The 26,442-nt window shown below is 45.7% G+C and overlaps 2 long non-coding RNA genes across 2 annotated transcripts; both read right to left on the bottom strand.

Moving 5' to 3' along the window:
• Positions 1-695: 695 nt before the first annotated feature.
• Positions 696-1,786, bottom strand: LOC126512059 (uncharacterized). The gene is made up of 3 exons (XR_007594896.1): positions 1,527-1,786; positions 957-1,199; positions 696-830 (listed from the first exon to the last, which is right to left on the bottom strand). It is a non-coding gene; the product is annotated as an uncharacterized lncRNA (long non-coding RNA).
• Positions 1,787-4,488: 2,702 nt separating this feature from the next.
• Positions 4,489-26,120, bottom strand: LOC126512048 (uncharacterized). The gene is made up of 7 exons (XR_007594893.1): positions 23,072-26,120; positions 22,415-22,452; positions 11,994-12,135; positions 9,625-9,782; positions 7,511-7,681; positions 7,168-7,274; positions 4,489-5,037 (listed from the first exon to the last, which is right to left on the bottom strand). It is a non-coding gene; the product is annotated as an uncharacterized lncRNA (long non-coding RNA).
• Between the last annotated feature and the right edge of the window lie 322 nt (positions 26,121-26,442).

The raw sequence follows: 26,442 nt of genomic DNA, 5'->3' as shown, positions 1-26,442 counted from the left end.
TTGTTGATGATGGGGGCCTTGGCGTCAGTTTGACCTCAGAAGGCACCGGAGATTATTTGGAGCCAGGTGAGCAGTGAGTCATGTCTGTGTGACCACTGGATAGACAGCGTCCCTGTCAGTAAAGCTCTGCGAGTGTTGCTTGCATCAACAGTGGAAGAACTAGGCTCTGTTAGCAGAGCCCCATGAGGAGAGCTGGAGCGCCACACCTGGGCACTCTGAGCCTGTCCCCAATGCCTGTGTCCCCAGTGCCTATCTTCTGCTGGTTTAAATCTGTATCCTGCCACTGTAGCAACATGCAAGCTCTTCTGACTGCCTGAGTCTGAGTCCTGATGAGGCATGGACTCTTCCATCACTGCTTGGAGTTGTGCCACGTTACACTAGCAGAACCCATCATAGGTCCAGGACAGATACCCTGAAGGATACAGGCACTGGCTGTTGGAAATTCAAGTGAGGCCTAGAATGGCGAGCACAGAAGTGCTAACTTATCCAGGGATGCACCCATGCCGCGCACCGCGGCCCCAGTCTGCGCTCTATGAGCTAGAACCCAGTTCGTGAGCTTCGGGCAAGGGGCTGAAGGTTGAGGAAACACACGCAGAGACAGACTGACACACAGACCTTCAAACACTGGTACCAAAAGCCCACCTTTATTAGCACCATGGAGGCTTAAATACGCTGCAGTCAATGGCCAACAGGTGAAAACCCCATCCTCTGATCCTCTAAGCTAGGCACAGCTTCTAGTAACTTCAATTAGTCCCAACACACCCACACTGATGAAACCGACGGTCCACATAGGGGTTCCCGATGCAAAGCCCTATGCCATCAACATCCATCTACAACGAGAATGATCACATTGGCAAAATAATATTAGATAGATCATCTGTCCCCATGGCTGACAGTCATCATATGATTCCAAGCAAACCTCCCAGCAGTAGTTGGTGCCGAAGAGGATCGCTCACCCATTCAAATGGGAAGGTTTTAAAGTGGAGTAGCCACACTTCAGGGACCTGGGTCCAGTGAAGGGCTGTTGGTGGTGGCATCCACAGTGCTGAGCCAGCTCTGATCCCACAGCTCCGAGGTGGAGCCCGAGCCTCTGTATTCTAACTGGCTCCTGGATAACACTGCTCCTGGTCCAACGCACCCTTGGAAACTCATTCCTTCACAGGCCCAGGTAGAGGCTGGGTTTGCCAGCGGCACAGGCTCTGTCCTTATAAGAGGACACCAAATAAGAGGGATATGCCCTGGCTCTTTCCAGTACATTCCTACCAATGTGAGCCCAGAGGCAAGGACTTGCTGGAAAGGTGTCACCAGGAATACAATAGGAGACTATGGAAGAAGGGCAGGGGAGGCAAAGATAAGGGTCATGGGCTGGGGAGGAATAGTTAGCAGGCAGACATTGAAGAACATTGGAAAAGCCAGTGGCACACAAGGAATGAACAAGGGTGGGATCCTGGCACCCTGTCTGTCTGTGGGCTTGGGGAGGCGGCCTCCAGCCAGACTGGAGTATAAAGACAAGGATTTGCAGTTACCTCATGGCGGAACTTCTCATGTTTGTTCACTAGATGGCGCCAGCGCAATGCTGGACCCAGAAGAAGGGCTGGGGCAAGAAGATTCTAGCTGTATTTTCTAGGGAAGCTCTGGGCCATTGATTGTCCCAGGACAAGCACCTTGTGTATCTCCCAGGTCACTCCATGGGGGAAGCTGTTGTGAAAAAATCGAACGTGCATTCCTATGAAATAACACTGCATAGGTTTGAATTTCAGCACCTTCTCCCCCACCCCCACCTTTTTTTTTTCTGTAAGGCTGAGAGAGAGTGGTACACTTACTTCCTACAGAGGAAGGCCCAGCACACTGTGGGCCTTTAACAGTGTCGCAGGATCTTACACTCACTATAGCAGGAGAGCGTGGGGCCTTGGACCTCACCTTTCTCTTCTGATAGGGACAGCCATGACGTCTCTGACATCCGCCACTGGAAGTTCCTTGTATGCTAAACACTGAGGCCTCAAGGTCCTGCTCATTTTGTCTTGATAACAATTCCAGTATAATTCACTCTTGACCCTATCCTCATCCTACACAGAGGCACAGCCCATCTTCAACTTTAGTGTTTATGGCACCACACGATAAACTCTAAAGAATATGGTTCTTCTCTTGTTCTCATTGGTTTTGCAAAAGATGGACCGTAAAGTTTAAAATGGTTCACTGAGGTGGGTTGAATGGGCTTTGACTTCTTGCAGCCCAGAGTTAGAGGAGGGCTGGAAAACCTTACATACTGGCATGATCTGCTGTCCCTCCTGGCTTCTCCGTGAAAGCGACAGTTTGCCTATTGTTGGGATTCGGAAGTCAGTAAACTTTCTGCAAGGGGCCAGAAAGTAAAGCTTTGTGGCAAGCCCTCAATTTTCTCACTGGGGCATAAAAAACAGCCCTGGAGAAAATGAGAAGTGGCTCGACTGTGTACCAATAAAACTTTATTTTAAAATGGGCAATACACTGGATTTGGCCTACAGGGAATATTTTGCAACCCCTGAGTAAATGCAATCTCCCACCCACACCTGGTTCTGGATTCATTTGACTCCTCTTGAAGCTTTTCAACTTAAATTGCCATGGAAGTGGTGAGCACATCCCCAAATGTACATCTTTGGCTCCAGTGTGGCTCCATGGTCCAGTGATCAATACTCAACAATCATATATTCAGGATAACATGACTGACAGAAGAATAAGTGAGAATGAACAAGAGTCTGAAAACTGTTCGTGAAACCAGGTGAAGCCCAGGGACCATGGCTAGCTTCTCTCACCTCTGATCCATCCTGGAGAGATGGCCGGTGACCCACACACGGATCTCCATGCCTGCTCAGCTCTTAGTGAACACAGAGAAACAAGAATCAACCCTTTCTCACACTTCTGTCCATCATCCTGCTGCAGCTCCCCACTGGAGTGCTGCCTCTGCCTTCCCCTGCTCAGCGTGTGATGGTGAACCAGGGCCCAAGCTGGAGGCTCCACTTTCACTACTAAGGGAAGAATCTTTGCCTTGTACATTTCTACTACGCATTGAACTAATATCAGGGCCCAGCGGTGGAGGCCAGCGGTGGTGTAGCAGCTGTAACCCCACAGCAGAGGTCAGAGACAGTAATACAAGCCCTCCTTAATTTGCAGTGGAGTTTTATCCTAATAAACCCATTCTGGAGGGGGGGGTGTTAAATAAAAATGCATTTCATTCATATGTCCACTGACATAATTTCGCAACCTCAGAACTATGCAAAAGTGGTATGTTATGGGAAACAATATTTCAAATTTTTAGTTTGGATCCTACCCCAGCTAGTATTGTACAGTACACCATTGTCTCTGACACCCCACAGAGTCTGCAAACCCCAGCTTCCCTGCACTCATCATGCAAGGGTAATAGCTAGTACTCAACGGGGTAATTTTGCAGGAGCAAAATGTTTAGATGGCTGGGGTCCATATGCATCATAAGATTCCAGCACTTTCAACTTTTGATGGGTTTATCAAGACCCTATTTGTTGTCCCGACCTACCCAACATCCCACCTTATTCCGACTCGAACAAACTTCAACTACTACCACCAGTTCCATGTAACATGATAAATTATTGGATGTCTCATGTAAATTCTTGGGAACTGTACTGAAGATGGAACACAGACCCATTCTAAGGGCTTCCACCGTGAATGGGCAGCTGATGTACTTTACAGTGTCTACCAAGCATAAACCACTATCCCACGGGAAAGCTCAAAAGCTACATGTCAAATCACAGTGGGGAGACTATCTGCTTACACTGTTTAAACTTGTACAGCTGTGAAACCCCAGGAACATCCAATGGTTGCCACTTTTAAGTAGCTAGTAAACAGCCAAATGTACAGACTTATTAGAAGCAAAACTCTAAAGCCAACGGTTTCAAATGACCAACATTCACTCACCGTGATAGATGGAGCTGGCAGTGAGACAGGACCGCCCGTGCTGAATCTCACAGTAAAAAGTTGTCTGTGGTGTGCTTTCCCATTCCATCGACTGCTGAGGATGGTGAGCCAGCTTTAATTATGTCCTCATTACTATTTTCAATAATTTCTCATTAATAAAGCATTATTTTGTCTACTTGTCTATAACACCGGTGAATAAATCAAGTCTAATAGTGCCTCATAGAAGAACATGGTACTCAAAAATGATACTTTTCTTTATGTTGTCTATATTGTTATTTAGGAGCTATTGCAGATTGATACGTGTAAAGGAAGACCCCAGAAATCATAAAGGGAGCAATCGTAGTACTGCCACCTCTCTTGGAGTTGATGCTCTGGCCTGATCAGTTGTCACTATACCTGTGAAGTGTTCTCCACAGCCTGGCCTGTAACCATACATGGCGAAGAAGATACAAGGGGACTCACAGTGACATTGTTGTGGGAGAATACCGGTCTGCGCCTCATATTAGGATAAAGGAAATGAGAATTTATGAGATTCTCATTTAAACATAAGGATGCTCACCCCCCCACACACACACACACAAACAACTATAGTTTTCCCACAAGCATGGAGGAAGATGGCTTTTCTATTCAACTGGCTTTCTTAAATAATACTATTTGAAACATGTTTATGTTGCTTTGTTTTTTGGTTTTTCAAGACAGGGTTTCTCTGTAGCTTTGGAGCCTATCCTGGAACTAGCTCTTGTAGCTTACACCTGCCTCAGCCTCCCCAGTGCTGGGATTAAAGATATGCACCACCATCACCTGGCTATATGTTGCCTTTAAAAAAATGCTACTTTGCTCTCTTAGAATAACAAGTTCACATTCTGACATTTCACCTGTCATGATGCGCACGTCTTATCTTTATTGTCTTATTGATAACAGGAGTGCATCCATGATGCTTTAATGTACAGGTGCATTATAGAGTGATGAACGGTGTCTTATTAGCAATTGTGAGAAGGGGTGGCAAGGCCATTGAATCAACTTACGAAAAAATTGCAGCTGCTCACAGCTTCCCTGAGGTGTGGACCTCTGCGTTGGTCAAGGGTCCATTACGGAAGATGGCCGTACACAGATCTGGGTGTTAAGGAGAAAATGACCCGGTGGGGAAGGAATTAAAAGAATGTCATCCTTGTTTGCCCTGGCTCATTTTTTTTTTATACATCAGTCGCCTTGACATCTCTAAAAGAATTTTTTAAGAGCTTAAGTTCTAAAAGTATGCAGCTTGTCCAAATAAAACGTGCGATCACCAGATGGCCTGCTGAAGTCTGACTGGACCGTTTCTCTGCCACGGGTGTGACTTAACCCAAGGCCACAGTGCTCTTCCCTGTGAGAAAATGGTGTGAGGCCAGGAGAACCACCCTCGGCTAATTGGTGCTCTGATGATTGCTTGGTGACCTTAGATAAGACATTTGCACTTAGCAAGCCCAGGGTTCTTTAACACCAAGACAATGAAAAGAGGCAACATGCTCCAATCTCAAACGAAGTCTTCATTGGACAAACAGCCTCCGATGGGAAACACAACTGACCCCTTCTTGGACTCTCAGTCTGTGCCTGTGTTTGAGCTCAGTGTAATATACATTTGCCTGTTGTGGGATTCTATGCTCCTAAACTCTGTCAACAATGGGGCTAGAAAGATGGCTCAGTGGTTGAGAGCATTAGCTCCTCTTCCAGAGGTCCTGAGTTCAATTCCCAGCAACCACATGGTGGCTCTCAACCATCTGTAATGGCATCTGATGCTATATTCTATTATGTAGGTGTATACACAAAATAGATAGATCTTTTTAAAAATAATAGAAGTAATTTTTTTTTAAAAAAATGCAGCAATGGGGCCTGGGTGTGACTTCAGTAATAGAGAGTACTTAATATACTCAGGACTCTGGGTTCAGTCCCAACCAATCAACTGATTGATCAATCAATCCATCAATTGATGATAGATCACGCTGTTATTTTGAATGAAGATGACTATCTACAGTATCACTTACTTCAGAGCTCCAGTCCAGTTCTCAGAGTGAGACTTGAGAGATGGGATTTTCACAGGGCTTAGACTTTAGAATGAGAGTTTAGGCTCAAAATCCTGGGCTTATATTCACAAAATCAATGTCGGCTGTCATCTGGACCTACGTTTAATAACTGTGCAGCCTTCAGGGAGTTCAAGAGAGCTGTTAGGACTCTGCCTTCCTCATCCTCAGTACTATGAAGCAGGGACTCCTTTTTTTTGCAAGGCAGAATGGAGGTTTCCAGACAGTGTGGTTGCCACAGTCCAGGATGACAAGGGCATATGGAGTAGCTTTTGGACAGTCTCTGACTTGTGACAGATTGCAATATGTGCCCCCTCATCCTTCTGCACCATCACTCCTGCCAAATGGAGGCTGTGTCTATGGTTTTTGGTTTGTTTGTACTTTGCTTCTATGCTTGGGCTTGAACTTGCGACTTGGTTTCACCATTTGGCTGAGCTTGGAGGAGGAAAGGGTAGTATTCCAGAATTCCCACCTGTTCCCTCCTTTTCATTCAGTATTCTGCCAGTGACCTGAGAAGAGTTGCTGCTGGCCCAGAATGGTCCATGAGGAGACAAACCACACATAGCGATCACACATGTACACTGAGAAGCAAAACTCGGGATAGCTCAGTGAAGCCCTGGCTAGCTCTACTGTATCCTGAAGGAGAAGCAAACACATACGCACTCACAATTGATGGCTATGTCATGTCGTCGAGATTAGAACGTCTTGTTGCATAGCAATAGTGGAATAATACACTTGTGAATATTGAGAGTGAGAGATATTGAAGAAGTACAAGCTAGTGGGTGGAATCTATGGGAAGGAAAGTGGAAATAGGACCCCAGAGTTTGTTTAAAAAAAAAAAAACAACCAGTCAGTGCCTTAGTTTCCTCAACCTAAGGCAAGCAGAGGAGTGTGTCTCTGGCTTTCTGTAATCATGGTGTGTGTGTGTGTGTGTGTGTGTGTGTGTGTGTGTGTGTGTGTGCGTGTGTGCTGTCAATTTTCTAAAGCTGTCCTGATGAAGTATCAAAAGACGGGAGGACTCAGAGCAATGGAAATTTGTCGATAAATAAATCCTTCCTTTAAGTTGCCTTTTTTTCCCAGGTGTTTTGTCACAGCAACGAGAAAATATAATGTCGTGACCCATTTCCTGTGGCTGCAACAGAACACCTGAGGCTGGGTAACGTGCAGAGGAAAGAGGTTTTCTTACCCCATAGCTGTTACGGTAGAGAAGTGCAAGAACAGGTAGCCTCATCCTATGTGGTAATGGCTTCAGTGCTGTGTCACAGCATAGAAAAGCTGAAACACAGCAGGTTCCTGTGAATGAGAAACAGAAGTGAGTGTAAGGGGGGGGGGTTGCCTACCACAACCCATGCTTCAGCCGACCTCTCAGAGTGCCCAACACTGCAGTGGAGGCCAGCTCAACATGAGCTGAGGCAGGGCAAGTCACATGTGAACAACTGAGGTGGATGTAGCTTATTCCTCCTCTCACCTCCGCAACTTGCCAAGAATTTGCTTAGCAAATTCTCCTTTGATGACAACTTAAAACTTACTTTGATGAGAACTATTAATCCCATTCCAGGCTCCACAAAATTCATTTTTCTCTTCTCTGGGTCTCCAAAATTTCCTAACCAGGACATCTGACTACCTCAAGGTCTTCTCAACGGAGTTAAATAGGAGACTTGGTCTTCAAATCCAGCTCAGTGCCAAAGATACTGCACAATCTGAGAAGTCACTTAAATATTAGCATGGTGTAGGGAGAGGAATGCCTCTGTGTAAAGATAATAATGTGGTTATATTGGAATGGCTACTGGGCTGCTGCTAAAATTGAGAGGAATGTAAGCTTGGGAGGCATTTGTCCACTGATATATGACCCCAAGATTAAATATTTAACAGCTTTCCAAGAAACCCTTAGTGACCTACCCCGTGTCTGTCATTCTGCTCACAGAAGATCAGAAACACCTTTGATCTTCAGGAACTATTATAAAAATTCCACCATTGTAAAACACTGAGTCCTTCTCCACATGAGGACTCCGGCTCCTTCTGTGGGCTTTCCACGTGAAATTCCATGAACACATGGAAGCATGTGCGGTGCAGCTTGGGAAACTCTGCTGGAGCAGGCATCGCCTTTCAGGAATGCATAGGGCACAATGTCCTAACCAAAGTTTCTCGTGTCCCACAGCCCAAGAGCCTCTCTTACCACTCACTACTGAGATCAGAGAGGGGAGTGATCACAAAAAACCGCTCATTAACATCAGGTGGAATGTGCCTGGCGGTGGTGGCTCACTCCTTTCATCCCAGCACTCAGGAAGCAGAGGCAGAGGGATCTCTGTGAGCTTGAGTCCAGCCTGGTCTACAAAGAGAGTTCCAGGACAGCCAGGCTGTTACAAAGAGAGTAACACTATCTCAGAACAAAAACAAAATAAAAGAAAGAGAACAGAAAAGAAAAAAGAAGAAAAGGAAAAGAGGTAAAAACATCAGGTAGAATGTGGACTGGAGATGCTGCTCTATAGGGTCAGCTCTTCATCCCTGAGCACATGGCGAATGCCTTTCCCCTACCCTGAGTTCTCCTAGGACTGCCTTTCTGCTCTCCTCCTCTGCTGCATGGCTCCTGCTTCCACCACCATGGCTGCTGCAGCTGCTCCTCCAAGCCCAGTGCTGTTGCTCCAGCTACTACCTGCTGCCACTCTGCCATTTTCAGGGCCCCCCTCACCTCCCAGCATGTCTGCAGCAGCTCAAGAACCCCCTGTAGAAATTGTGACAGAACATTTGTAACCCTGGCCCTGTCATCTTTTCCAGCCTCAGGATCCCGTCCATCGAAGCTTGACCCTCTTTCCATCAGCAAGTTGAGTCTATCGACTTTCCATCAGCCACCTCCAGTCAGGACTGAAAATGAGCAATTGTGGCACTGAGGAATTTGAAAAGCATTTATGCTTTGAGGCCTGGCCTCTTCTCTGCCAGGAGAGTGAAATTAAGTCTGTCTTGTGGAGGATGAGGGACATGTGCCATTGTCCAGATGACCACAAACCAGTTTCCATCCTTGGTAGCCATCTGAGACAACTCAGCTCTAGCTGAGGCTATCTGGCCCAGAAGAGCTACCCAGGGACCTTGACAAATTGATCGTGCTTTAAGCCTCCATATTTGATTTGGCTTCCTAGACCTAACTGACTACTTTGAGGGTTCCGGTGGGATATCTGTGTCCCTGAGACCAGAGCTCACTACTGTGCTTTGCAGCTCCCGTAGGTTGCAGCATCCTTCCTCACCCAGGCAAAGGTGTAAACACTGATTGACAGTCTTGCCTGAAGATTCCACTGAGTTTTGGGATCAGTTAGTGACTTAATTCCTCCAGAGACAACTCTAGAACCCCAAGGAAGCTGGTGCAGGAACCAGCCTGGCATTGAAGATAAGGCTGATGTATCAAAGTCTCATTGGGAAAGAGCCCAATGACATGCCTCAAAGCCACCACCACCAGAGCTGGTGGAGGCTTCTTTGCTCCAACTCTAGAGATCCAGGGCCCTAACAGACAGCAACCTCAAACTCAGAGCCTGCTAAGAAGTGAGGCTGAAAGAAATGAAAACACCCCAGAGCTAATGAATAGAGGTAGGGATGGCTCAAATAAAAATGGGGAAGCTGTCAAAAAATAAGGAAGAACCTACAGCAAACTTACAAGTTGGATTTGTGGAAGTAAAGACTGTACAGCTCCATATGATGCTAGGAAGGCAGTCACATGCCACTCTGACACCCTCAGGTGCCATCTACTAGTTCACAATTGAAGCCAGGGGCAAGGTGAGACTTGGGGTCTTCTTGAACATTCTCAATGAGGATCTGTGAAGAAAGAATAGAGTTTCTCTAATGCTTGTGAACTCATTAGATACCATCTACTGTGCCCACGACACACACAGCAGAAGTTAATAATTCCATTCACCTGCAATCCAGAACAAGCCATGATGACAGGAGACAGGGTGCACTGTTCTCTCTAGCTCAGCCCTGTCACCTTTAACACTTCCTGTCTGTCCACCCAACCAATAAAGAGAAAACAAAGGCCCTGTGGGGGAGTTTTAGGTACATGAGCAGTACAGCCGGGTAGACCACATCTCATTGGTGGAACTCAATTACAGGACTTAACTAACTAGACAGCTTCTCACAGATTACCATACACTAATGAGTTCTCCATTGTGATGGCATCATATGCCAGATGTTGCTACATTCAGCCTGGGAGACTGAGTAGCACCCCATCAATGAGGAGATGTAGCAGAAGAGCTACACTGAGTCAAAACTAGACTGGACATTCCTCCGCTAACACCAAGAAGTAGATGGATCCTTAGTAGCCATGTTAAGATACATTTGATACTGTGCCACAGGAAACTGGACATTTGCCACCTGCCACCACAGAGCACTGGCTTACATGCCATTGCTAGGCCCACCCTAAGAACACATGGCCACCAAAGGTAAATGAGACCCTGTGATCCCACTGGAAGCTCACATTCAAGCTGACCAGATCCGGCCCATTCATTGGAAGATGTGTGGACAAGTGCTGTCCCATGCCACACTTACATGTAAACTCACACATTTTCACAGACTATAAGAATATAAACAGCTGATTCTTATAGCCTCATGCTAGCCAGCCAAACAGATGGGTGAAGCAGTCAGACTCCTTTGGGCTCCAGTCGTAAGGAAAGTCTGAAGAGAAAAGCCAAGTTAAAAAGATTGCAAAAATTGGGTTCATGGAGGATGCTTTCGGTGGGAATCAGATTCCAGGGAACACTAGTGTTGATGACTGAGAGCTCACAGTGGCAGGATTTATGTGAGTATTACCTAATTATGAAGAGCCTGCTTGCTATGTGCAGGTTTGAATTGCAGAGAACCAGCAGTCCCCCAATCCTTGCCTGGTCCTGTTCCCACACAACACACGGGAGTGTGCTCTACAGAAAAAAGCCAGGCTAAGAGGCTATAAGGCGGTATCAGGCTAAGCAGGCATCACCAACAGGGAAGACAATTTCCATCCGGGCTTAGATACTAGGGAACTCCAGCAGGTTCTTGAGATTCCAAGTGAAGGGATAAGAGAAGTGTTTGTTCGTTTTGAGTTTAGAAAATGTAGCACTGTATCAAATGTATCTTAACTCCAGCACTAAGGAAGTGGAGAAAAGTATCTTGAACCTTAAAAGGGATATTTCACTGCTGGGAGGCCTTCGCAAAAAAACACTTCGACACCCCACCCCACACCATACCACCCTGACACCTCTAACACTAGAGGGGCCTATCAAATAAAGTTCTCCCAAGTCAATAAAAGCCTTTCCTTCTGGCGAGGGCGAGCCCAGGTGTGGAATTCTGAAAGTCCCCAGCCAGGTGAGCTGGTAAGAAATCCACAGGTTAGTGGAGACAGACACACGGGAGCTGGATGCTTCCTGCTGTGAAATCCACATCCTGCTGCCAGAGTCTCTCCCCTCAGATGTGTTTGCCCACCTGAACGGTGCAGGCCCCAAGTCCCCAGCTAGGCTGGAGGAGCTGTGGACAGCTGCACTCAAGATGAGGCCAGGAAGCTCCTCACCACCCCTAGGGGCTTTGCATCACATGAAGGGCATTATTTCCCTGACTGGGGAGACCCTGTTTGTTAGAGACCCCAGGGAGCTGATGAGGTAATAATTTAGGGTCCTCAGGTCTCTAGGTCATGCTCCCAAGCTGATGAAGGCCTGAGAAGAGTCACAGCTTAGAGTCAACCCCACCCCTCAATATCCCTCTATCCCATGGAGAGAAGCCAGCTGCTGTTGACCAAGAGACTGACCAATGTGTTATGTCCTGTCCCCAGCTACCTATTCTGAAGACAGAGGTGTCCCTATTATTTCATAGGAGAACAGTGTCCTTCTCAGGAAGACTGCAGTGCAGCATGCGAAAACACCACAGGACAGCAAGTTCCTGGGACACAGCATAAAAACAGAACTCAATCCTTCCCTGATCAAAGGTGACAGGGCCAATGGGTCTGACTTTTCGAAATCAGGTTAGGAATAAATGATGAATGCTAAGAGGCTGGACACTCACCTGTTTTACTAAATGCACAATGACAAGCACCAAAAGTGGTTGGCTATGTTTCATGCATTTAAATGGGAAAGTGACTGGAGTCACACACAATGCCAGGTGCCGAGTGTTGTGAATGAGTAGCTTCATGCAGAAGGCAGCTTAGCTGTGAAGAAAGAAAATAGGTGTAGGTCTTTCACACGGTCTAAGTGAGAAGCTATGTTGCTCTTTGGAGATAACGCTGCTCCGGTCCGCTCCTGTCCCCATTGATCTGAGGTCTGTGATTCCAAGCATTGTTCTGGAGGTGGTTGGGGTGTTGCCATGTGTAAGGCCAACCCAGCTCCTGCTTATAATGTGCAGTCAAGATGTGTAGAAAAATCTGTCAGGATACCCTCTTCCGTCAGTGGCACCAACACCTGCACTGGCTTACAGAAAGTAGGGACCACACTGGTTTCTTCCTTCCACTCTGGCATGTGCACACCAAAAGCCCAATAAGCATAGACTAAGTAACGAAATCAATGTTATCCTTTTACTGAGAGATGAATTTCTGCACTAATAGGACAGAGTAAAATCCCAACGCGTTTTGAGCACCCTTTCCCTGACCTTGTATTTACAGCTGCTCCTGAAGAAACAGTAAGGCTCACCCCTCTACCTCCAGCTTGCTAGAGCTCTTTCTGGGCACTTGGGCATACCAGCAGGGTCAGGCCTAGCTGTCTCAACCCACTTGTGCTGTATCCAGACCAGACACTGGACAGACACCGGTCCATTGAGTGTAACATTATCATCCTTAGTGTCTTGGCACTACAGTGCCTGGCAGAGGCTGTGCCAGGAGTTAAGGAGGGGCACTCTTTGGAGCGCTGTCAGTGCTGGGATCAAGACTTTGATGAACTTGGTGCCCAGCCAAAGAATCCCAGGCTGTGATTCTGTCTAGCTCTGATGATGGTTTTTTCTTGGCAATTTCAACTCTAGAAGATCATAAATAATATTACTAGCTGATTTTCTAGAAAGTTTTGTTTTAATAGAGTAAAATAATTTTTTTCTAGAACTTTTGGAAAGCTCTGGCAATAATGGGTATTAAGAAACACCTACATTTTGGTTATTCTGAGATGTTGGGAAGAACAAGCTGGTAACTATTGAGGTCACTGAGGCATCTAGAGGACCTAACTATAAAAGTTAAGAGCTAAAAAGAAGGCAGAGTAGGAATCAGTCTCCCACCTTCCAGTTTCTTTAGCCCCTCACGGATGAAGCCCTGCATGTGTCCAAACACATTTAATTAGTGTGAGTGGAAAGTAGGGACTTGTAACCTTCTGGCCAGGGACCTTGCTCTCTTTCACAGGGGGACATAGCAATGGACCACTAAGGTGCACCTCTGAGTTTTCAGGCCCATGTAGGGAGTCAAAAACATCTTCTCAAGACCCAGATCCTGTTGCCTTTGAGGGTCACAGTCATGAAGGAGGGCAGAGGAAGTCTTCCAAGAGAGAAGGGTTTGTGTGGCCATATCTTAAATGCAAAGAGAAATCTGGAAGATGAGGCACAGTCATCTTCAGCGTCACTAAGCCAGTCATGCTAAGAGTTCCAGAGTCCCAGCACAGTCCTGAATGCTAACATTTTCAAACGTTCACGCCCCTCACATCTCCTGTGAGTTTTGAGATTTCACTGTTTATTGGATACTTCAGTCTTTGAGATTCAGGCATCCAGATCACAAACATTAAGGTATAAATACACACATGGCCATTATGAATTGCTGATGGCTTCTAGGACCACCATGTAATTCTGAAGCCTCTTGGAAGCCTTCCTTCTACGCTGTCTCTGCAGAAAATTTTCTCAATCTCCTCCGCTCACCGGAATAGTTGCTGAAATCTATTAAATGGTCTCTAACCAGACTCTGGAGAGATTAAAATGTGATAATGAATGTGAGAACATTCTCTGAAGAAACAGGACGGAGCGACACGCTTAAAGAATGGCTCTGACACCTGGCAACAGGTCACGTGGTCTTTGCTTCCACACTGTTCTCGGTGTTCTGTTGTACACTCACTTTTCTTTCTTTCCTCTTTTTTCTTTTTAAGTCATTCATTTCAAAGAATAATAAGATTAGCACCGGCCTGGCCACACTTCCTAATAGAGCCAATCCTTGTTGATTGTTTCCAATTAGCAGCTGCTCAGGGGCACTCTGGGGGCCCGGCTTCGCCCCCTGAGAGGCAATGAGCTCCACAGGAAGCAGGCAGCAGGGAAACCTACACTAGGAGTTTCAAAGTGATTGACAAGAAAGCCTCTTTCAGGACAGAACACTTGGGATTTGACATTTTTAGCAACCATTACCTAAAGGGAAAATGGCATGAATTCTGTAACGTTTTGAAATGCATTCGAATTTTGCCAAGTCCTGGATTGCCAGAATGTATTCCCTTGAAATGGGCAGAACATATTTTATCCGTTCTAAGACCTGCCAGTTTGTTTTTGTATTTTTTTTTTTTTTGAATTTTCGAGACAGGGTCTCTCCGTAGCTTTTGGTTCCTGTCCTAGAACTAGCTCTTGTAGACCAGGCTAACCTCGAACTCACAGAGATCCACCTGCCTCTGCCTCCCGAGTGCTGGGATTAAAGGCGTGCGCCACCACCTCCCGGCTGTTTTTGTAAATTTATATTTCGTCTCTTACTATTGGGGGTGTGCATGCTGCATGTATGTAAAATGTACATGCACACGTGCTGTGTCATGCATGTCGAGGTCGGAGGATAACTTCTGCAGCTGGTTCTGTCTCTTCACACTCTGTGAGTTCAAGCTTGTCAGACTTACGCAGCAAGTGCTCTTCTTGCCTAGTGAGCCATTTTATCAGTCAAGCCCTGCTTGTTATGTACTCATGATATTGATGTCCTGTTGCCAACTGAAGGCCCCTTAGACATTGTATGTACAACTTCATGTCAATGTTTGTTTCTAAAAGTACCTAAATAGTACCGGTACTCTAAATTGGGTGAGCTACCTCCCAGATGAGGCAGAGGCACCCTCAGCCCACTGGTTATCCATTGGATTTGATTTTGGAGTATTTTGAGGTATTATTGGGCTCTTGAGTATTCTTCTACTTCTCTGCAGGGGTCATGCAACCACAAAATGGGAAATCACTGCTTTGATGCATGCTGTTCTTTCCCAGGATGTTCTTGGATGCAAAATGTAGCCAAGAGGCCTGCACCCAGAGATGCACAGGGAAACATGGATTCTAGTCTCACTTCACAAGAGCCCATCATGGCTTCTCTGATCCTAGCAGAGCCGAGTCACTGTTTAGATGAAACAACCGGCATGTGTTCTAGAACCCACACACTGGGTCTTTGTCAGAGCATAAACTAGGGTCACACTGGTAGGAAACCATGTTCAGGAACTTAGAGTTCATCTGACAGTGACTTGAAGCATCTGCAGACTGGGAAGCCACACTGAGATCTCAGCCAAAATCACCAGGAGTTTCAAAAGAGGACAAGCTAAGGAAAAGGCAGCCGAAAGACATTTAAAGAAAATCCCATTTAAAGAACATTTTAAAACCTTATGTTGTGGGGCTGGAGAGAAGACTCAGCAGTTAAGAGCCCTGTTTGTTTTCCCAGAGGACCAGAGTTCAATTCCCAGCACCCATATGGCAGCTTACAACTGTCTGTAAATCCTGCTCCAGGGGATTTAACACCCTCACGCAGACATACATGTGGGCAAACACCAATATAGATAAAATACAAATTATATGTATATTTATAATTATAACATATATATAATTTATTTTTTAAAGCCTTATACTGTGATGACCCCCCGCCAAACAATTATTTCATTGCCACTTCAGAACTGTAATTTTCTGCAGTTATGACTCATACTGTAAATATCTGACATGCCAGATATCTGATATGTGACCCCTGTGAAAGGGTCTTTCAACCACCAAAGGGGCTGCTACCCACAGGTTCAGAACCACTGCACTATAGGCCATAGAAGAATAGTAGAACCCAGTAAGTGACAGGGAAGAAGGCATTTCACATGGGAAAGGGGAGGATAAAACCTCAGCATCAGCATCAGCAATGGGTACCCAGATGGACCAGGTTCTACAGCATTAAGCAAATGAACCAGTTTCTCTCATCTGTGAATGTGCCAGTTTTCTGATCTATGAGGGGAGAGCACACTACTTTCCTGGCTGTATTCATTAACATTAGATGGTGGGGATGAAGCAAGGTGCTGGGCGATGGGTATGTGTCACCAGAACACGATCACCTGTTCTGTCATTATTGGACATTTCTAGAAAGTCCTTCAGTGACTTTCTAAACAGCTGGCTAGGAAGTTCTAGAAGCTTAAATCATCCTATTAGCACATCTATCTTAGCTCCACAATACCTTCCAGCCCTTGCTTCCATTCTCAGACATTGGTCTAAGGCAATGAGAATTAAGAACAGTCTAGCACAGATGGCTCTGAGCATCCCTCAGCCCTGGCCTAGGTGGCTTATTACTGCCAACGTCCAAGTTTGAGATGGGAAACATTGTTTTGTAGTTGTAGCTCCTGGCTGTCATACCCTCTTCCCAATACACACACACACACACACACACACACGAGAGAGAGAGAGAGAGAGAGAGAGAGAGAGAGAGAGAGAGAGAGAGAGAGAGAGAGAGAGAGAGAGACAGAGAGAGAGAGAGAGAGAGAGAGAAAGAAGGAGGGAGAATTTTTAGAAATTTGATTGATTGGAAAAAAGTATTATTCCTTTTTATTCTAGTAAAAATATTTCATCTTAAATGTTTGAACAATTAAAATGTCAAAAATGCATAGTTTTCTCAGCTAATGCAGTAAAAAAAAAAGTCCTAAGTCATGACCTGTATCCAAAACAACATTAAAACACAGGTGAGCTGGGCATAGTTTGCTTGCCTTTAATCCCAGCACTTGGAGGCAGAGACAGGTGGATCTCTATGAGTTACAGATCTGCTTTGTTGACATAACAAGTTCCATGATAGCCAAGGATGCTCAAGAGAGACCCTGTTTCTAGAAAAAAGACCTCAGGTGGGCCATAGCTAGCTGAAGTCACACTGGTACCATAGGCACTACTTTTCAAGACCGTTGAGGCTGGAGAAGAGCACGTGACTGGCTCAGAATGTCATTTTCCCCAGTATTGCATCCTGGACAGACACCTGGAAAGGTGGGGCAGACAGAAAAGCCACTTTGCATAAGATGAAGTGCAGATGACAAACACAGGTAATCAAACAGGAAAAGGCAAATGGCACGGTCTCTTCTGAGTATCCACAAACTTCTCCATGAAGAGTCAACGGACCACGGAGAGCCTACCCACAGCCCCCGTGTTAGTTTCAGAACTACCGGAAGCCCTGGTCCCCTGGCTGAGGGCATGGGTGGGGACAGTGCAAACATCTCTCCACCCAAACTCTTTAATGTCAACATCAGCAGGCACGGGAAGGTGAGATACCTGAAGGAAGATGTCCTCTCAGCTAGAGGGAACAACCAGCTCTACCCTTATTAACATTGTTTCAAAGAACCAGAGATGCCACACTCAGATGTTAGTGCCAGTGACTGTGTGTGAGAATGGGTGAGCTGGAGTGTGGGAGAGAGAGGATGAGCGCGTGCAGGAACTTCCCCATGAGTATGTGAGAACGTGTGTACACATGACAGCTAATGTGAGCATTTCTGTAAGTCTGTCATAGTGCTGGTAAGTATGTTGTGTGGATGTGGGTGCAAGAGTGGAAATATTTACACTTAGTGCATACCTGTGTATATGAGCATATGCTTATATATGTCTATTGTTTAGACTTTTGTATAATATATAAGGGTATGCGTGTGTGCATTGCTTTGTGTGCTTTTTGTGGGTGTGCATGCTGGGTTTGAACATGTGCAGGGGTTTGTGCGAATATGTGTGTGGTTGTGTACTGTGGATGTGTGTCTAAATACATGAGATGTGTTGGTGTTTATGAGATTGTGCGTGTGTATGTAGATATTTGAGCCTATGTGTCTCTGAGAGCATGGTATGAATGTGTATATCACATCCTATGTGTGTGCCTGTGAGTCTGCTTACATGTATGCAGGTATATCTGCATGAGCATGCGCATGGGATGTGATTTATCTACCTCTGTGTGAGCATCTGTGTGTGCCCTTGCACATCTGTGTCCACATCAAGTCACCCTCCCTAGCAATGAGGGAAGCACGCAGGCTGTTGCCGCTGCCTCAGGAACTCTGTGCTCAGATCATCACGGGTCATGTGATTCGCTTTTGTCCCCTTCTTTCCATTAGAAAACAACTCCTGAAGTGTTGCTGCATCTGTTTGGTGAAGGTCCTACTCCCTAGGTGAACCCTGTTTGTCCGTGTGACCTGGGGACCATGGACAAGATGTCCAGCCCTAGGGCTTAAAATAGCTGGGCACTTTTCCCTCTGCCCACAAGACAATTCTAGCCCTGTGGGCTCTCGCATTCATTCTCAGGTAAACACGCTGTGACAGGCTTCTATGGGAGACCAACCCGAGCGGTCACAGCTGTGCCACATCTCGGCGCACCCCGACACCAGGCAGAACAGGAATGTTTGCTGTCACCTCGGGCTGTGGGCAGCAAATACCTTCCAGCTTCACCAAGGAGCAACGCTGCACAGAGGGCCCCAGCCATGTTTGCCTCCTGGAGCCACCTTGTTCCAGTGTTTATGAGCCACATGTGCCGAGTCTCTTGGAACATTCAAAAGGATTCTCAGTACTGGATCTTTCCAAAACTGAAACCACAAATTCTTCATTGTGCATAAAACTTCAGTCCTTAAAATAAAAAATGTACTAACTCACCGGAGGTCAAGCTAAGGCCTTCATGTTGGCAGTGTGAGGGACACACAGATACAACCAACTTATACAGGCATGGCCTCACAGTAAAGTGGTGACCATTTTTTAAGAACTCCTGCAGTGAAGTCCTGGCAGCCAGGCTGCTTCACAAGGTGGTAGAGCTATCAAGGATCTTGGTGAAGGTAAGAATCGATGGCTCTGCTATGCATTCCTCTTTTCTTGTGAGTTCAGGGAGGAACTTCCCAGAAAACCTTGTTGAAATTAAATCCGCTCTCTAACTTCCACTTCCTGAGAATTTGAAATCAGAATCTCTCCTGGGCTTTGATACAAGGAATACCCCATATTAGGCCCCAGCCCTACTAGCCAGTGCAGAAAAGAGTAGCTTGGCTCCAGAAAAACATTTTCAGTTTGAACAAAAGACAGTAAAATAAAGCAAGTTCCTCAGTGTAGACCTGAAATACTGAGACTCCCCAATGTGAGTCGGTTGGAGAAAGGAAAGGAGATGGCTTTTCTGGGCAGCAGGCTTAAGCTTTCCCCAAGCTCTGTGCCATTCATGGGATGAGATCAGAGGCAGGAACTTGATATCCAGCCCCATGGGGCTCTACTCCTCCCCAGAGAAGTTAGATCTGGAATGAGCACCGTATTCCTAAAAGTGTAGGGATCACACTGTCCAGAGATTGTTGAATTCTCTCTCCTCTTGTATGTGCTGTTCTTTAAATGTATGGCTGACACTTCTCCATGACAGTTGAGGGTCTTTGTGTCCTCTCCTTATTTCTGTGCATGACTGTGTACTGACTTTGAAGGCCCCAGTCTGTCAGAAGTGATGGTGCCAGCCTGATCTCTAAGGTTCAGTCCTAAGGGATGCCATGTCTGCACCTGAGTCAGTCTCTTATGATACAGACCTGGAAAGTCTATAACTCCCTGATATGAAGCCTCCTTACTCCAAGACCACCCTACATGGTGGATTGGCCATGTAGAGACAGTCCTGTGGAGTCTGCTGTTCCAGCTCCTAGATGTGCAAAGATCCCAGTTAGGGCACCAAGCATGCAAGTGAGGTGCCTTCACACTACTCCAGCCTTTCCTCCATTTAAGACCTAAGCCCACAGAACAGAGCCACCTCCCCTATGTTGTCTGGCAAGACCCAGGATCTCTGGGACTCTAAAATGTGCCACTGCTTTTAGTCTGAGCTTGAGCATGGTTTTCTGTACAACCACGGTAACTAGAGCAGTCTGGCACCTGATAGATTCCAAGGTATGCATCTCTACGTGCTAATGGTGACCGTATTTAGAAGTTTATGTCTTTGAATCAGACATATTTTCATAGGAACATATTGCATGGAGTCCTCATTGCCTGGTTATATGTAGAAATGGCGTGTAAAGTGTGGGGGTAGTGCGATAGCTTAGGACCATGAATGTCTCCTGAAAAGTACATGTGCTCGCTAGGAAGATGGCTCAGTAGTGACGATTGTTTGCTGCTCCTATCAGAAGACCTGAGCTCAGATCTCAGCACTCACATTAGGTGGCTCACAAATACCTCTGTAACACCAAGGACTCATGCAATCCCCCTCTAGTCTCTGGAGATGTGAATGAGCGTGCACGAGCATGCACACACACACACATGCACGCACACACATACACACACACACACAGCTTGCTCTTCAGTACAGTACTGTTCAGAAGTGGGACCCTTGGGAAGTGACTGAACCATAAGGGCTCTCACCTCACGAGTGCATCAAGCCATTGGTAGATTCCTAGTTAAGAAGACTATGGAGAGAAGGCTGGGATAAGTAGGTTAGTGCGTGTGACCTGGAAGTCTGTATTTTGTTCTTCATGTTTTGTCTTACTCTTCAGCTACCATGAGGTCAGCAGCTTGGCTTCACCACACACTCCCCACCTTGAAGTGCTGACTCACTAGAGACCCAAAGTGCCCAAAGCAATGGGGTCCAGTGACCATGGGCTGAAGCCTTGGAAACCATGAACCAAAAGAAACCTTTCTTCCTTGAGGTTCACGGATATTTGGTTACAGAAATGGAAAGCTGACTAATGCTAGCATTGCATCCTTAAAACTGTGGGTTAGGTTCCAAGTGCATTCCCCCAAGCAGTGTTTGAGCAGAGTGTTAGGAGCTGGGATGAAAAGACACAAGCAATCCACAAGAGGGGGGGGGGCGGGAATCATTCAATCAAGCACAAAAAGCCTTGAGGGTGGCTGAGCTGCCGGTGCTGCCTTACATCCCAAAGCCCCCAGTCATCTGGTCTAGCTGGCAATCCAGACTGCTTTTCCTTTTCAGGTCCTCCTACCACCACATCATCCTTTCTCCCTTCCTTACTCCTGTCTCTGCTCAAGCCTACTGAGCTCCATGCTGGTCCCTGAACATGAAACTGATGCTTACCCGAGGACCTTGGCATTTTCTCTTCCCTCTATATAGACTGCACCCTGCCCAGCTGTCCCCTCCATCTGGTCCCTGTTTATGTGTCACCAACTCAGAGATGGCTTTGTCCAAAGCTGCTCTCCTTCCTCATTTCTCTCCACCCCTTTAGTAGACTTAATTCTTTGTCCTAAATGTCACCGAAACCACACCTTTCCTGGGCTTCTCCTTCTCTAGCAGCTTTGTTGATCAAGACTTCCCTTCTCCTGAGAGTTTCCCCCATTAAGTCTCAAGTGCCTGAAGTCTGTCTTTGCCTTAGTCACCGCCTCTGGGAACCAGCTTTGCATTGAGGGAGAGGGATGCACAATCTGTGGATGCCCACAGCAAACCCTTATAAAATAGCCAATGAAACTTAAGAAACAATTGAGTACACACTTAAAACTAATCTGAGCTTAGAATGTGCACTCTAATTACACGAGCTCGTGATCTTTACTTTTTAATGACAAATGTCTGGTTCCGGGGATGTGTTCAGGTCTCCTAGAATCATGTTTACCTAACTAAATATGGGAGGCAGTGCTATAGAGCCCAAGGAGATCACGTGGGCTACAGCAAACAGTCAACAGATGCATGCTATTTATTCTGTTTTTTAGTCTTTTCATATGTTTTCATAAGCCACACAGTCATTTTGTTTATAGGTTACCCCAAAGCAGGCATCGCAGACACATGACTCCTACGTTAATGGCAGTGCTGTCTGCCAGGCACACTTCTGAGGCGAGCATCTCCACCATGAGGGCCTCTGACAACAAGGTACAGTGTGGTCACTGCCTCTACCTTCTGTGCCTCACGGTATCTTCACAGCCAAAACATGATCAGCAAAGCTCGGAAATCTCTTTAGATACGTACCTCTTCCTTTAAAAGTCATACACAGCCACCCCGGCAACAAATGCCTGTAATCCCAACATCAGAGAGTACAATGAAGAAGGATGGTGGGTTCAAGATCAGCATGGACTACATAGCAAGTCTCAAATAAATAAATAGATAGACAGATATAGATAGATAGAATGACAGATAAGAAAGCAAAAGGTTCCCATATAGCTGTGGTTAAACCAGCTTCAATCACAAAGAGAGAGGGCCCAGTGGTTAAGAGTGTTTGCTGCTCTTCCCAGGACCTAAGTTCCAGGTTCTCTACACCCAAGTCAGGTGGCTCACATGAATGCCAGCTGCTAGGAATCTAATGCTCCCTTCTGGACTCCAGGGACACCCACCAACATATACACAGAAAGAGATACATACAATAAAAATAAAATAAAATTACCTCTGTGTTCTTTTTTGTATTCAAAAGCCTAAGTGTATCTGAAAAAAATTAATGAACATATTCAAAGATTCAGATTTTGAGACAAGTGCTCTAACGTAAACCTTCATTACTGAAAGAGCTGATTTCCAATTCAGCATTTTTCTTCATGTAGAATTTCACATCCGGATTATCAGGCAAGAATCCAACATTTGAAACTTTACAAACCGACACACCAAAAAGGTTCTGAATACAACTCAGACCCCACACACCTAAGGCAATTGTTATAGGCTGCTAAACCTTCCAGTGAAATTCAGCTCGAAATGCAGCAAAGATCATGGCAAACTAAAAGTGTGAAAAAATAAAAGTAATACAGAAACTCTGTTCTTGGAGATAGTTTTGCATTGTGGTTGCAAAATACATGCAATTTTCTTTTTCTGGAAACATGTTTCCTTAAATGTGAGTCCCAACAACCACCACCACCACTACCCCTGCCTTCTCAGTAGGCTGGGATCTTTAGACACAGGTGTTTGGGGGAATTCTGAGCCCAGGGGCCCCTTTAAGTACATTAACCTAATTCTACTTCTGGACAGGAACAACAGGTTCTCCAAGATTCCACCACGAGGGCTATAGTACAGGGCTGGAACCCAGTGCCTTCCATGTGCTAGGCAAATGTCTTACCAAGCTGCAAGCCTTGGCCTGTGGACTCCTTCTGAAACTAACAGGCATTTCATTTCTCTGGAACATGTGTTCTGAATTGCATGTTGTAACTCGAGATCACTGTTTTAGGATAATCGTGGTCCTTTAGAAACTTCTTGTCGGTAGCCTTCAATAGATGCTAGACACGATGCTCTCCATCAGTGAGGAGTGCGGCTTCTTCTCTGTCTGGGACAGGGTACTCTTCTACTTTCTAGGAGCAAATAACAATGTTACCTTATAAATGAAGACTTCAAAGTAATCAGCTGAGCCAACTGATGGATTTGAAACAGAATCCTAATGCTTCTATCAAAGCAGGAAGGAGTCGACATACTTACAAAAGCAGTGATTTCGATTTTTTTTTTTAATTTGAATCCAACTCTGGTGACACAAGCCTGTAATCCCAGTACTGGGGAAGCAGAGGCAGGAGGAGTGTCTCAAGTTTGGGGCCAATCTGGGCTATATAGCAAGCTCCAGCACTACATATAAGACCTTAAATTAAAAATATAAAATAGAAATAAAAGCAAATAAAGTATTCATCATTTGACCTTACCACAAAGGAGGCCTTTTGGAAGAGTGAAATGTTGTTCTCCTAGAATTGCCATGGGATCAGACAAAAAAAAAAAAAGAGTAGCAATAAATTCATAAAATGTTCACTTTAGGTGCCAAGAATATCTTTTTCTCTGCCTAATGTTTATCTGAACATACTTAGCTAAGCAAGGTGCGTGCCATATCTGTTATTCCATTACCCAGGAAGCAGAGGCAGCTGAGGTTACATATGAGACTGGGTGATGAAAGAGAGAGAGACACACAGACACACAGAGAAAATGTATATCAACACGACATTGCTTAAGATACATTTTTAAAAATTGCCCATGGCACATGGCATACAGACCTCAAGAAGAGTATCCATGTACCTGCCTTATCCAAACGGAAAGATGCTCCAGTGGCATCCGGAACCTCCCAAATGGTCCCTACACCTTGGATGAAGCTCCCTGTGGCTGCCTTGTGTTTGTTTGAGTTATGAAGTGGGCTGTGAATGACATCGAGCAAGCCTCCCTGCGTCAGTATCAAAGCCTCAATTCTCTGTTTTCTGAACTCCTCTGACAAGGTTCCTCTGAGACAAAAGAGAGGCAAGGCAGAACAGCGTGAGTGGAAAGTGGGCAAGTTTTTCACCGAAAAGAGCAATATTTGGGAGTCACCCCACATCTCTCTCCTTACCAATCTGGTGAATGGCTGTTCCACATTGCTTAGCAAAGCCTTTCACCAGGCTGTTGATGAATGGTTTATGGTCAAATGGGGCATACAGAGACTGGGAAGATGGCTCAGTTTTTAAGAGCACTGGCTGCTCTTCTGCTCAGAGGACCCAAGTTAAGCTCCCAATACTCACACATGGCAGCTCACAACAGTCTGTAATGCCAATCCTAGTGAGATCTGAGGTCTTCTGCTGGCCTCCAGGGCACCAGTCTCACAAATAGTACCAGACATATATGCAAGCAAAACAACCATATACAATAGATAGATAGATAGATAGATAGATAGATAGATAGATAGATAGATAGATAGACACTAAAAAGCATGTCCATAAAATCACAGTATTTATGATGGACTGAGAAACAAATGTTCAAGGGAAGGCAAATAACCAAAGGAGATCCAAGCAGAATAATTCACCAGGTGAATTGCCAGGTCCCTTGAGAAGTCAAAGTGCTTCACCAAGTCTGCATTTTCTCTCCTACAACATCCAGATACTCCCCAAAGCTGGGGGTGGCCCAAGCAAACAACATCAGCAGGAGCGGCAGGTGGCGGAGCCCAGCTGTCCTTTCTGCAGCATGTGTACCCACACCCCAGCCCCTGCCAAATGCATCCACACTGTGTTTGATCATGGCATGCCAACATCGATTAAAGCATGCAGAGCTGCAGGTCAACAAATGATTATGGGGTGGGTTTGTGGGGGAAAATAACAGAGACATGACACTGACTTCTCCAAGGATGTCATCCCGAAAAGATAACCTGCATTCACATGTGCAGCCCAACTCTACACACAGACATCAGTTCACTTTTCTTTAGCATGCTTGCGTGCACAGGCGCGCACACACATACACACATACATACACACACATGGCGGGGGGGGGGCATTCAAACACAATGTGAGCAAGAAAGTTCCAGAACAGGGTTGCCTTGCAACCTCTGTCAGCAACTTAATGACAACCTGTGGAAGCTGCTGATGAGATCATCAAATGGTGCTGTGTCTATATTTTTCTTTCTGGCAAGTGGCTGTCTTATTATGCAAGTCAGTGAGATGGTAAATTTCACTGTAACGTTTAGTCAAGTTGACTCTGAATCGCTGTCTGTTGGTTAGCAGGTCATCGGCCTAGAACTCAAAAGCTATGTGTTACACGTGCATAATAAACACAACTCCGCGTGAGTATTTACCTTGGGAAGAACACTCCAAATCACCTGTGAAGACAAAGGAAATGTTGCCAGTCTGGCACCGTTAACAACTGCATTAGCATAGAAATGTCTCGAGTGACACATTTTATAAATGCTAAGAAGTGGGAGGCTAGTGGTGTTGGAGGAGGTCAAGAGAAGAGCAAAATCTGCTCTTTGTGGCAGGAAATCAAGATGAGCATAAGGCCTTCCCTGGCGCATACAATGACGCAATCGAGAAAGACAGGGAGAACGCAGCATGCAGTCTCGCCACTCCATCCAGGCCAGGATACACAGGCCCTTCCTAAGGGTCTCTAAGCAGATGGAGAGAGAGAGAACCACATCTCTCTAGCAACGATCATGGCTCTGTCGTTTGCCCATCCCTCTGTCGCATCTCCAAATGAGTACAGCGTTATCCTTGGAATTCCTTCTGTCTGATGAATGATCATCAGGTCTCGGACTTGTCTCTGGTGAGATCCAAACAGAGAGTGTCTCCTCTGCAGAGTGTAAACTCACAATTGTGTGCAGCCCTGCATTATTCTTAGTGCCTCCATAGCACTGAGGTCAACTTTAACAAAGGACAGCAGAGCTCTCATGGAGGACGTTAGCATCTATGGGGAAGCAGATGTTCTGGATTCCTTATAGATCTTTACAGGAACACAGGCATATAGTTTCCCAACAAGGCACTGTAGGAGAAACCCACCTTAATAAGACAAATCAACCGAGTTGAAAAAAATTATGCATCTTTTCTTAATTTCTCTCCCCTCCCAGCCCTAGCAAGTCCAAGCAGAGGCTAATTAAAAAATAATACCACAAAACTATGAATTAGTCCAAAACTTTGGTTTCGTATTTCAAAATAGTTTTGTCAAGAGCATTCCCTGTTCTTCAGTTAGGTGGAAATACAGCATTGAGGGAAAGGTTCAAATTTT

This window comes from Alexandromys fortis, unplaced genomic scaffold (genome assembly GCF_014885135.2).
Source record: "Alexandromys fortis isolate MF-2015 unplaced genomic scaffold, M_Fortis_MF-2015_v1.1 scaffold_115, whole genome shotgun sequence".
NCBI lineage: Eukaryota > Metazoa > Chordata > Mammalia > Rodentia > Cricetidae > Alexandromys > Alexandromys fortis.
The sequence above is the reverse complement of the archived record's forward strand: the minus strand, read 5'-3'. Positions and strand labels throughout refer to the sequence as shown.